This window comes from Ovis aries, chromosome 22 (genome assembly GCF_016772045.2).
Source record: "Ovis aries strain OAR_USU_Benz2616 breed Rambouillet chromosome 22, ARS-UI_Ramb_v3.0, whole genome shotgun sequence".
In the NCBI taxonomy this organism is placed as follows: Eukaryota; Metazoa; Chordata; class Mammalia; order Artiodactyla; family Bovidae; genus Ovis; species Ovis aries.
The window spans coordinates 27,497,226-27,509,545 of NC_056075.1; the positions used below are offsets into that span (position 1 = coordinate 27,497,226).

General features: G+C 40.7%; 1 protein-coding gene across 5 annotated transcripts in view; it reads right to left on the minus strand.

Annotated features, from left to right (window-relative positions):
• SORCS1 (sortilin related VPS10 domain containing receptor 1) overlaps positions 1 to 12,320 on the minus strand; it is a 580,387-nt gene that overhangs the window by 542,438 nt on the left and 25,629 nt on the right. The window lies entirely within an intron of this gene.

The following is a 12,320-nucleotide window of genomic DNA, read 5'->3' on the forward strand; positions in this document are numbered from 1 at the left end:
TTTTCCAATCTTGCAGGGGAAACTTCGTTGTAGGTTAAGAGAACCCAAACACTCTCATTAGAACCACCAGTGGGGAGAAAATCTGGAAAACCTAGCCACACAAGGGCCCTTAGGGGCAAAGCAAATTTTCCAAAAAACTGGGATTCTTTGTCTTCTAGCTGCTTTTATTTGCAGAAGGAACAAGTTGACTCTGCTATAGAGTTGACTGCCTAGCAACAAATCATCAGTATTTCTTGTAATTAAGCTCAATACTTCTAATATCTTTAAAATCGAAAGTGAAAAATATCTCCAAGCAGAGACAGAAGAAAAATAACTGTAAGTGTCAAATCATACTTTAAATAATTAACCAAAAATATTCAAAATCTATCCAGAGGAATAAACTGGGAAAAAAATGTGTCTATAATTGCAATAAATTCAGCATCATAATGGCAGCCTCTCATGGCTTTTGGCAGCCTCTCAACGAGCTTTTGTGCAGCACACAGGCAACAACAGGAAAATAAAAATACAAAGATCTTAACACTTAGGATCTTTCTGATATCAACTCCTGCTTTTACTTTTGGTTCTTAACACAGCTTAAAGTTGAACAGATTTCCTTGTGGATTTTGAACAACAGAGCTCCTCCAACTCTGGGAGTTATTTTGTTTATCCTGAAAGGAATAGATCTTTTATTGTGGTAAAATAAGCATAACATTTTTACCACTGTGCAAATGACACCACCCTTATGGCAGAAAGTGAAGAAGAACTAAAGAGCCTCTTGATGAAAGTGAAAGAGGAGAGTGAAAAAGTTGGCTTAAAGCTCAACATTCAGAAAATGAAGATCATGGCATCTGGTCCCATCACTTCATGGGAAATAGATGGAGAAACAGTGGAAACAGTGTCAGACTTTATCTTTTTGGGCTCCAAAATCACTGCAGATGGTGAGTGCAGCCATGAAATTAAAAGATGCTTACTCCTTGGAAGGAAAGTTATGACCAACCTCGATAGCATATTTAAAAGCAGAGACATTAGTTTGCCAACAAAGGTCCGTCTAGTCAAGGCTATGGTTTTCCCAGTAGTCATGCATGGATGTGACAGTTGGACTGTGAAGAGGGCTGAGCACCAAAGAATTGATGTCTTTGAACTGTGGTGTTGGAGAAGACTCTTGACAGTCCCTTGGACTGCAAGGAGATCCAACCAGCCCATCCTAAAGGAGATCAGTCCTGGGTGTTGTTTGGAAGGAATGATGCTGAAGCTGAAACTCCAGTACTTTAGTCACCTCATGCGAAGAGTTGACTCATTGGAAAAGACTCTGATGCTGAGAGGGATTGGGGGCAGGAGGAGAAGAGAATGACAGAGGATGAGATGGCTGGATAGCATCACTGACTCAATGGACATGAGTTTGGGTGAACTCTGGGAGTTGGTGATGGACAGGGAGGCCTGGCGTGCTGCAGTTCACGGGGTCACCATCAGACACGACTGAGTGACTGAACTGAACTGAAGCACAACATAAAATTTACCATTTTAACCATTTTTAAGTGTGCAATTCAGTGGCATTAGGTACATTAACAGTGTTGTCTGTCCATTGCCACTATCTATTTCCAGAATGGTAATGCCATGCCAAACAGAAACTCTGCACCCCTAAAACAATCACCTCTCCATCCCTCCGTCTCCCAACCGCTAGTAACTGTTGTTTTACTTTTACCTCCATGAATTGTCTATTCTAGGAGCCTCATATAAGTGGAAAGGGCTAGAAGCTGAACTCACTTTCAGGGCTTCCTTGTTGCCGACACCACACATAGCTTGCCAGGCCCTCTGTGCCTTCTCCTGCCCCTTATACTACTTCTCCTAATTCTGAGCTGTCTTGTATTTGGGCTCATTATCAGTACTTGTCCAGCAATTTGCTTCCCAGGTGGTACTAGTGGTAAAGAACCTGCATGCTAATCTACATGCTAGAGACGTGGGTTCCATACCTGAGTCGGGAAGATGCGCTGGAGGAGGGCGTGGCAACCCTCTCCAGTATTCTTGCCTGGAGAATCCCATGAACAGTTGAGTCTGGCAGGCTACAGTCCATGGGATCGCAAAGAGTTGGACATGAATAAAGCAACTTAGCACACACATACCAGTTTACAAAACCATTATTACTGGCATGCCCTCCTTTCCTAGGTCTCTTACTGGGATCTTTCACATCATGTTTCTGCTTTATTCTCTAACCAGTTCCAGCTCCTCCAAGTCTCACTTTCTTTTCCTAAAACTAAACTGCCAGCTGCAGAGACTCCTTCAAACACTGTTGATCCTCACAGCTGGGCTTCAGTGCATCTCTAGGATGACATGGCACCTTGGAAAAGGCGCTTCACCCTTTTGCCATTTAGAATATTTCTCGGCAGAGTCCATACTGAACAACGGTACTCTCAGGACAATTATTTTGACTGAGTTGTTTCCCATCCATTTTATAGACTGGGAAACTAACGCGCAGCCGAAGATAAGGAATATCTCTCATCTCCCTTGCCTGCTCCCTAGGGGGCCTCCTTCCAACATGAATGGCAGCTGCTGACCAAAACAAAGAAAACTAGTTTTCCCTCAGTTTTGCTTTCTTTCCTGTAAGAAACAGTAAAGCAAAACCTCAAAAATTAATCCTCTCAGAGTCAAATGAGTAAGAATGGATGATGATCCTCTTTTGCCTAGCATTTAAAGACTCCCACAATCGTTAGGCTCTCTCAACATCCCTACCCCTGCTCCCCATGTCTCTCCCTTTCTCACCATCTCCCTTCTTTCATCATCTCCACCCTTCATCCACACCTCCTCACCACAAAGTCAAATTTCTGTGAACTCCAGAAAATCCCATTTTTTATTCCTATTTCCAGGCCTTTCCCCATTTATGGAAAATTCCATGTTTCTTACCCAAACCTACATAGCTTTAAACATACAGGGAGAACCCCACCTTGGTCTACAAAGCACTGTATCAATATCTCCACTTAATGTTTAGTAGGCTATGTGTTCATTTCTACTAGGAAGCATGTAATTTTAAATGAGCTAACATAGTATCTTTAGTTCGAGAGTAAATCTCTTTTTAAAAAAAGAAAACTGGAGATAAATAAGATATATATATGTCTTACAGTGTTAGGAACAGTGGCTCAGGTGGTAAAGAATCTTCCTGCAATGCAGGAGACCTGGTTCTAACCCTAGATCAGGAAGATCCCCTAGAGAAGGAAATGGCAACACACTCCAGTATTCTTGCCTGGAGAATTCCATGAACAGAGGAGCCTGGCAGGCTTCAGTCTCCAGGGTTGCAGAGTCAGACACAACTGAGTGAATAACACTTCCACTTTATCTTATGCACACACCATGATGCCCAGCGATCACTAGCACACAGACAGCAGACAACAAACACCTGTTGCTTGATAGATAATTCAATCACAGCTGGGCTGAAGCTTATCTCCTTACTGTCAATGAAATAAAGGGCTTGCTAAGCAAATTAATACTGTAAACAGAGAGAGTTTGGCCTACTTTAATGTGAAAATCAACACACTTATTTTAAGCAGCACTTCCGTGCCCGCTTCCATTCAAAGAATCAATGTGCTGATTGTGAGTATTGTCTGTTTGTTAAAGCATTAACAAGATTCACAAAGATTACCATCTTCACTAGCCCTGTTGGTACTCCATGTATGTAACCATATTTCTGTTATTTCCTCTGTCCCCTATATTTTAGAATAAAATACAGGAAAATGAGCCCATGGACAGCTTACCTCAGCAAACACACAGGCTTTTCTTTGCTTTGATAAAACAGCCACACTTGTGGAAGAGTCTTAGAGCAGTTTTGTTTTCATTTCCCCTTGTCAGGAATAGAAGACATCTTGAAGGAGTTAGAAATCTAGGCGGCAGGAAGGACTTTGTGGGAAGAGCCCTTCAACTCAGCCCTGATGCTTTTCTGACATCCTTCCCTTTGTGTCTCTTTCACTACTCTGGAATACAACCACAACTTTTGAAAATCTTGGTGCATGGGGATGACCCAGAAAGATGTTATGGGGAGGGAGGTGGGAGGGGGGTTCATGTTTGGGAATGCATGTAAGAATTAAAGATTGTAAAATTTAAAAAATAAAAAACTAAAAAAAAAAAAAAAAAAAAGAACTTCAGGAATCCGCAAACCAGAATAGGGTATAGCCACATCTCGAAAAGAAGAGAAATCCTAAATAAATGACCAGATTTCAATTCCAGTTAAAATCATCTGTCTGTTTCTCTCTCTCTAGCAAACATAACTGGCTTCCTCCAGCTCTGTTTCACTATGAAAAAGAACCGCTGAGAGAAGGAAAGTATTCAGAGCTATGGATTCCAATACTTCTGCCACCAAGCCACCAATTGCTGGAATTTCTGTGTGAGTCATTTAGCTTTTTCTCCCTACATACTGATGCTTCAACTACTACTACTAAAAACAATAAAGAGGTCAGAGGGTCTCACTGGCCCTGGGCAAATAACTAGCATACTCTCATTCTAAGGGAATGAGGGCTGGAGGTGGGGAACAGATGTGGGGAAGAAAGAAATCATAGGGGGTACAACCCACTGCATAGAGAAATAACTATCATTTAACTAAAAATTGCTTATAACTCTTAAACTGTAAGCTATTAACTCCTACTAACCAGCCTTCCCTCCCTCTGCCTCTGACTACAGGGCTCATTCAGGCTTTACGTCCCATCATTGCACAGCAGATTAATGTATCCAGACCACAATGTGAGGGGTGGGGTGGAATGCCCCATGGAAATCTCAAGGCAGGACTGATCATTCTGGTGCCCAGATACGCCGAAAAAGAAGTGTGTAAGACTTTCAGGGGAATGACAAAAGCCAATTTATCTTTAAAAACCTAATTGTGGCTTATAGCTGTATTGCCTTGGCCATTAGTCTTGTGTCTGTGGCTTTACCTAAGATAAGAAAGATGCAATACAATGAAAATTTTGAAAGAAGTTGCTTTGAAAACATACTCATGCTACTCCATATGTAAATATGTAATCTCTGTGCTGAACAGAGAGCCTCACGCATAGTAGGTGCTTCCTGAAAGTCTGCACCTTGAATTCAAAGAGCCAAAAACGGACACTCAGAAAGTTCTATTCTATAAAGTTCAGAAAGAACTATTATACAACGACAGGTAAATGTTGTGATGGTAAATTTATCCTGAGGGAAATAAGGTCTTCAGCTTCCTTGAATCAGTGCGTGTTTCTTTTATTTATTTATTTTTTTTTTTTATTTTATTTTATTATTATTATTATTTTTTTTTTTAGTTTTTTATTTTTTAAATTTTAAAATCTTTAATTCTTACATGCATTCCCAAACATGAACCCCCCTCCCACCTCCCTCCCCATAACATCTTTCTGGGTCATCCCCATGCACCAGCCCCAAGCATGCTGCATCCTGCGTCAGACATAGACTGGCGATTCAATTCACATGATAGTATACATGTTAGACTTAGCACAACTGCAACACGGTTTGCATTGTTTGTGTATGTCACTCTCTCTCCATTTGGAATAGGGATTCCAGCAGGCTGTGTACAGTGTCTACACACCCTCCTTGGCAATGAGCACAGAGTTTTGCATACAGTAGGTGCAAAAGTGGAGGCACTGAAGTGTAACAGTGGTCAGTATTCTCTTCTGATAAAGCATGCAAGAGGTTAGAGGCTGATGCACACAGACCAGGAAAGCAAGGAGAGAGATAACCAGACCGTTATGTGACCAAAGGCACTACATGATGAACAGAAGTCACTGGACAAATCGTAAAAGGACAGTGATCAAACTATCTTCCCCACAACCACCTGCTGCTCCTTCTAAAGCTCAGACTCAGAACACACACCGGGAATTTCCTAATGGCTCTGGCTATAAATATATCAGATTAACACTGTATGGCCAGAAAGCAATATATTCTCCACAGTGTTCTAGAAGAAAGAGGAAATTACGGCAAAATGACATACATGAAACACCTAGTAAAGCGCCTGGCAGGTAGGAGACCCACAATACTTGAGGGCCATTGTTGCATTTGTGCTTCTTTTCAAGCATTGTTAAAGAAAAAAAATCTCATGTCCTTTTGTAAAATGATCCCAGGTGATTTTTAGAATCAGAACCAGAAGATAGATTAGATAGGCTACTAAAAGCAAAGAGGGAAGGAAAAATAGATAGTGCATATGGTTGTTATAGCAACTGAAGGCGTCTCCAGAGCTCCCTCTCATTTCTTCCCACCCTTGGCATGATCCTGTTTCCATATAAATAACCTCTGGTTTTTCTTTTAAGTCCTTCATCACAATGAAAGTAAACCACAGCCCCTGTTTAATAGTAAAGACCCTGAAGTCCTAGAGGAAACTTGTTTTAAAAAGGGAAAAGATAACTTGAAATCAAGAAGGTGGAAGCTGGAAATATGTTTATGCAAAACGTATGGGGACCTTTCAGCCAAGACTTTCCATGGGAGTGGCTTGTGAACCCATATGCAAGAAAGAGACAGAGAATCCCTGCTTCTTTCCATGAGAGGGACCTACTGAAATCATAACAACCAAAAGGAGTGAGAGAATAGAACACAAGCCATAAATCTTTATTTTCTGATCCAAACTATGGTTCTACACAGCTTGCAAAGAAAACAAAATGCATCGAGTTCAGATTGCATTTCATCACATCTTGACAGTAGTGGGTTCTGCTAGACAAATCTGGGGATGCGGTTGTCAACATCGGGTGCACACAAAACATCCCACAGCACCAGGCCACGTGATTGCACCATCTCAGCTTTGGAGAATTATAAATGGTACATAAACGTCTCCAGGAGCTCAGATTGTGAGTAAAGATGAAGAAACTGAGGCTCAAAGAGACTGTGTCTTATCTAAAATTGCAGCGGAAAAGTGATGGGGTCTGACTAACAGTAATATCTAACAATTACAAAGGTGCCAAGATGTAGCAGGCACTGTTCTAAGTGCCTCATATGTAATCACCTTACCCTCAGAACCACCTTTATTGATATCATGTCACATTAAATATGAAGGAATGGAGATATGGGTAGGCTGAAGCATGCTCGGGATTACCCAGCTAATAAACAGAGGTGTCAGGGTTCAAGTCCAGGCCATCTGATCTCAGGGTCCACTTTCTTAGCCTGTCTGCAATAGTGCCTTGCCCAGGAACAGGAATCTGCTGAGTAAGCCATTTGTAGTTTTCTCACAACCAAGTAGAAACAGATGCGAGGTCAAGCTTGCTGTTATTCTCTTGGCCTTTGCACACCTCCCTTAGCCCAGTGCACACTTACTGCTTCCCCACCCACTACCGAGCCTCCCCTACTTCCATTTTTTTTTCTATTTGCAAAACACCTTTGGGAGAATCAGTTTCATCCAATTCTATTTAGAACAAATTCCCTTCAAATCACTCCATCAGATAGTCTAAGATCGAAGATTGAACTCTCCTAATAAAATACCATGTCCAGGGTTCCATTTTGGAAGACAAGTATTTCACCAGCAGAAGAATCTGGGGCTTTGCAATCACAGAGCTCCCCAGGGCCACTCTCATCTTCTGTCTCCCACAGAGGATCTCTGCCTTCCGTAGTTACCAATCTGGAGCCTCAGAAATCATTCCTCCAGCCTGGAAGCCAGAAACAGGAGGAGGGGGCTGGACAGTGGGAAGGGCAGAGAGGATGGAGTAGACCTTGGGTGCTATGGGCAACAGGTTCTGAGGGCACGCTGAAGGAGGCCCACTGCATGGGTCCCACATATTTCTAGACATTCTTGCTCTAAAGGAGTTCTCTAATTGAATCTTCTTCTTGCCCTGGGTGTCAGTAAATACCATTCTTTCTGGCTGAACTGAACTGCCCCTAATTCAACTTTCACATCCTCAGAAAGTTTCTCCTGCCCTATCCATTAGGTTAAACCCTCTTGATATGCACTTTCACAGAATGTATCACAATTCCTGCTCTTTATAAGAATGTAAACAGTTATTTATGAGAATGTAAATATTTTTTATAAGAATGTTCATAGCAGCAGTATTTGGCCCAAACCTGGAAGGTACTCAGGTACATCTTTGGGAGAGTGGATAAACTGTGGTATACTCATAGGATGGAATACAGCAAAAAGAATTAATAAACTATTGCCACTATAAGGAGTGATTCATATGAATGTCACAAAAGAATCCAGTTACAAGACCGTATGTATAGTAATGGTTCCATTTATAGAAAGTTCAAAAATAGGCAACATTAATATTTTGCCTTTCTAATCTCATTATCACCAAAATAATTAAAGATATAATCATCTCTCTCAGGTCATGATTTCTAAAATTTTTCAGGGCAAAATTCATATTTGATTTGTTACTAATGAATCTTCTATTCTTGATATGGTGCCCAATATATAGTAGGTACTCAACTTACAACTTAAAAAAAAAAAAGAATAAATGAATGCTTCATTTTTTAAATGATCTCTCCACCCCTCCAATCCTTTCTGAACTTCATGCCTGACCATTCTTATTTTACTGTGATTATCTTCAGGTCACATTTTACTGTCAGTATTTACTGGCTCCCTAATGTCAATAAGAGAAAGACAACATGTGGATTCCATAAGCCAAACTGTCTTTGTAAATTTATCATTATTCTTTATGAGGACCCATCTGTCTAAAGAGAATGTGATTCCTCCCTTTTCTCCTTCTCTGCCTGCTACAACCCTCAGCAATCATATCTGCCAAAGGTTACGGTCTATACCCCTCATCAAGTCTTACAGACCCTCCTTTTAAAATGAGCAGAAAGACACATCAATTCATATTTACATTTTTCTTCTCATGTAGACTAATCACCCTTTGAGAACAACATGTACTCACTAAATCTAAGAAATCCTTTGAAAGAGTAAAGATCCCCAAAGCAATTTGACTAATTCTTCATGGACGTACTTCAACATGTGGACAGCACATCTTAAAATTTTAGAAGCCTTTGTATTTAAGTCAAAGAACATATTTTAATCAATAAACATGTGTCAGGCTCCTGAGAAGGGATACCTCAGTGCTTCTATCTGCTCCATGCTCTCTGCTGTCCTTCACCTCAGATTGACCTCCATGAAGTGGCTAGACAAAAGCCCATTGCTTCAAGATTCAGTCCCAGGGACAAAAGAATTCCTTTCCTAGACTTTTCACTATTTTCCCCTTCTTGAGCCACACAAGATGTTCTCTTTGTGTGAGAAATTCCTCTGGTGCCAAACAAATGAGGGTAAACAAAATCCATCTCCCCTGGCAAAGTTTCTCCAATCTAATTTGTGTAATTACCTATCTCCCTAATGATGTGCTTGTTTACAGATTAAAGCTATGAATCTAAGCACAGAAATAAGATTAAATCTGAAGAATTAAATCCTCATTTGCTTAAATCATCTGGATATTCTTTTTTTCTTTAGATAGAAATTCCAGGTTAAAAAAAAAAAAGAGGACATTAAAGTCACTGGCTTTGAAAAGACATATATGAACACAATTTTTAAAATTACAAACCAAGCTGGTAACAGACAGTGGTATGCACTTAGTTTTAGCCTTACTGATGGAAGACTAGCTAATTTGAAAAGTCTGGGAGGGAAAAAAAAGCCAAAACAAAACACAATTTCCATTATTTGTTTATCCTTCTAAGATCTTTCCAAATGAAATAAAGACACTGCCACCTAGACCCTGTGGTCTGGCCCTGCAATCAACGGGTGACATAGCAGTGAACTCTTAACAAATCCCAGGGACACAAAGGAGAGGGACAGGGAAGAGAGAGGGGCAAAGAAAGAGAAAAGGAAAGACGGAGGGAAAGGGAAAATAGAACCTTAATGGTACAGTCAGGTCTTCAGACACCGAGACAGAGAACTCAATGAAGGCTGTGCACTCCAGGCAGCCCCATTGCTAACTGACTGCTTTGACGTAATCCATACTCTCTAAAACAAAAGGGTACTGCCTGCTCGGCAAGCTCTTCCTTGAACTATTTCTAGGGATCGCACAGTTCTTGCTGAGAAACCCAGAGTCACCAAGACCTAATAACAGCCTGGACATAAAGCTAATAATAACCAGCAGGTTTTCAGAACCTCCACACACCTAACTGAACACAAAGAGCTTCCTGTATGTTCTCTCATTTGTTTCTTACAATGTATGTTCTCTCATTTGTTTCTTACAACACTCTTCTGGTCTTGCCACTATCAACACTAATTATATTTTAAGAATTTGAAGATGAAGAAATGTCTAGAGTGTTCACATGATTTGTTCAAGGTCACCTAGCTGGTGAAAAGTGGGGACAAGATGCACACCCAGGTGCGCAGGCCTCTAGGGATTCTCGTCACCCTTACATCCCCCTCCTCCATTTGTACAAAGGCAATGATGAAGCAGCAATCAAATTAAATCCTGTAGTAAACCCATCTCGATCTTGATCCCAGTCATTTGTGAGTTTCATTTGCCTATCGCTGAAAAAGAAAGTATGTGAAAAATTATGTTTACCTGAACAAACACTAAGTATCTCAAGGTTTGGCAACCAAAATTTCCTTGAAAAATCTGTGAAATTAAGTCTACCACTACCATCACAAAGCCTTCATGCATATAGATTCCAGCAACACAGGGTTTCAAAGGAGCCTTGAAAAAGAGTTCTCTGCTAAAAACAGCTAAAATTCAAGCTTTTAATTTCATGACAGTTTTACTATCAGCAATAATTTCACACTATCATTTCTGTGATCTATTTCTTTGTGGTTGACTTTTAAGTGTTAGTTTTCTAAACAAATGAACACACAATTGTTCTTATTAAAATGTGTTGTCATAGACTGAACACAAATTCTGAATGTTCTCAATGAATGTTGCTTTTTAAGTGAATGCATTCTGTGGCTTACTTTTAGTAGAAAATTCTTATATTATGAAGGCTTTCTATCTAATCAATCTTTCAGATAAGGAATATACATATATTTCTGTAACAAATTATTTTCAAGACATCTATAATTATGATCTCTTCAAAGGCATTTTATTATCCCAATATTGAACAGCAAAGTACTTAATTTGGACTTGGCATTGTGCAAAATGTTTGACATACATGATCTCTGGAAATACTCAGGTTAACCCTGTTAGGTAGATGCGACATTAATTTCATTTTATGGATGAACAAACAGTCTTGGAAAAATTAAATGACCTATCCAGTGTTGCCCAACTAGTAAATGGCAGAACCAAGAATCTGAACTCAATCTCTCACCATCATAACACATCACTAGTGTTTTAAACTCTTTACAAAAGTCAAGGGCATCGACACTCTGAAGTTTTTCACAGCATATTTAGCTCAGTCTCCACAGTCCTCAGATTTCTCATCTGTGAAACAACAGCACTGGAGGGACTGACCTCAGAGATCTTTCTGCTTCATAAGGGACCCAACAGTTTACAACACTCAATTACCAAGATCAGACTGGTGGAAAAAGAAGGAGTCAAAGTGTCTAGCAAAGTCCCCATGTGAATTCAAACTGAGTCCATAAGAATCTGCATTGAGCATCCCACGGGCAAAGCTTTGTCTTGGTCACTATCGCAGTGATGGATATCATGGAAGGAGGGGCACACATGTTATTTAACACTAGAACAAATTAAACTTGTGACTCTCTCTTCCAGGTAAAGACATACACATCACCATTTCCTCCCAGGCCAACTGTTAGCACTGTTACATTCTCCAACCAGAATAAGCTGATAAGGGATGCAGTTTGCCCCACAGGGATTATTAGACTATTTTCAAGAAGTTAGTGGTTATGTAATGTAGACTTGCTTTGGGGCAGTCCTCAGATCACTGACTCAAAATTGTTCCTGGCCCTTTATCATGGAATACCCAAAAAAGTTATTATCACGATGTCTTGCCTGTGTGCATGCACAAGTCTTAGGCAGAGCGGAATGAAAACAGGCATGGGACAGAGGAATCCCTTGGGTTCCTAGTCCTGGGCCTAATTGGGTCTATTTTAAAGGCTGGTGGTGGCAGAGAGGATTTGTCCCCTTTGATCGCGACTCCCTGGATACCAGGCTTCCTGCTGAACACAGGCGCTTCCCCCAGCACAGTCCCCGTGGTGTGCCCTGCATTCAGGGAACTCTGCTGAGGCAGCAGTATCTTTATCTGTCTTCATCACCACCCCTGCCTTCCTTGAATAAAGTACAGTCATGAACACCAGTGTTCGCCTTCCTATAAGACAGCTCCATTTGTTCCCCTTGATTTGGAACACCACAAGCAAAAGTGTTCTTGATGACTCAGAACATTTGAAGCTTTTTCATTCTGAGGAGTGGGAAAAGATGGTGGACAAGGAATGGGGTACCATGTAGTATCCTCCCAACCAGGTTGGTTCCTTTGTGTTAGTCACTCAGTCATGTCCAACTCTTTGCAATCCTATGGAC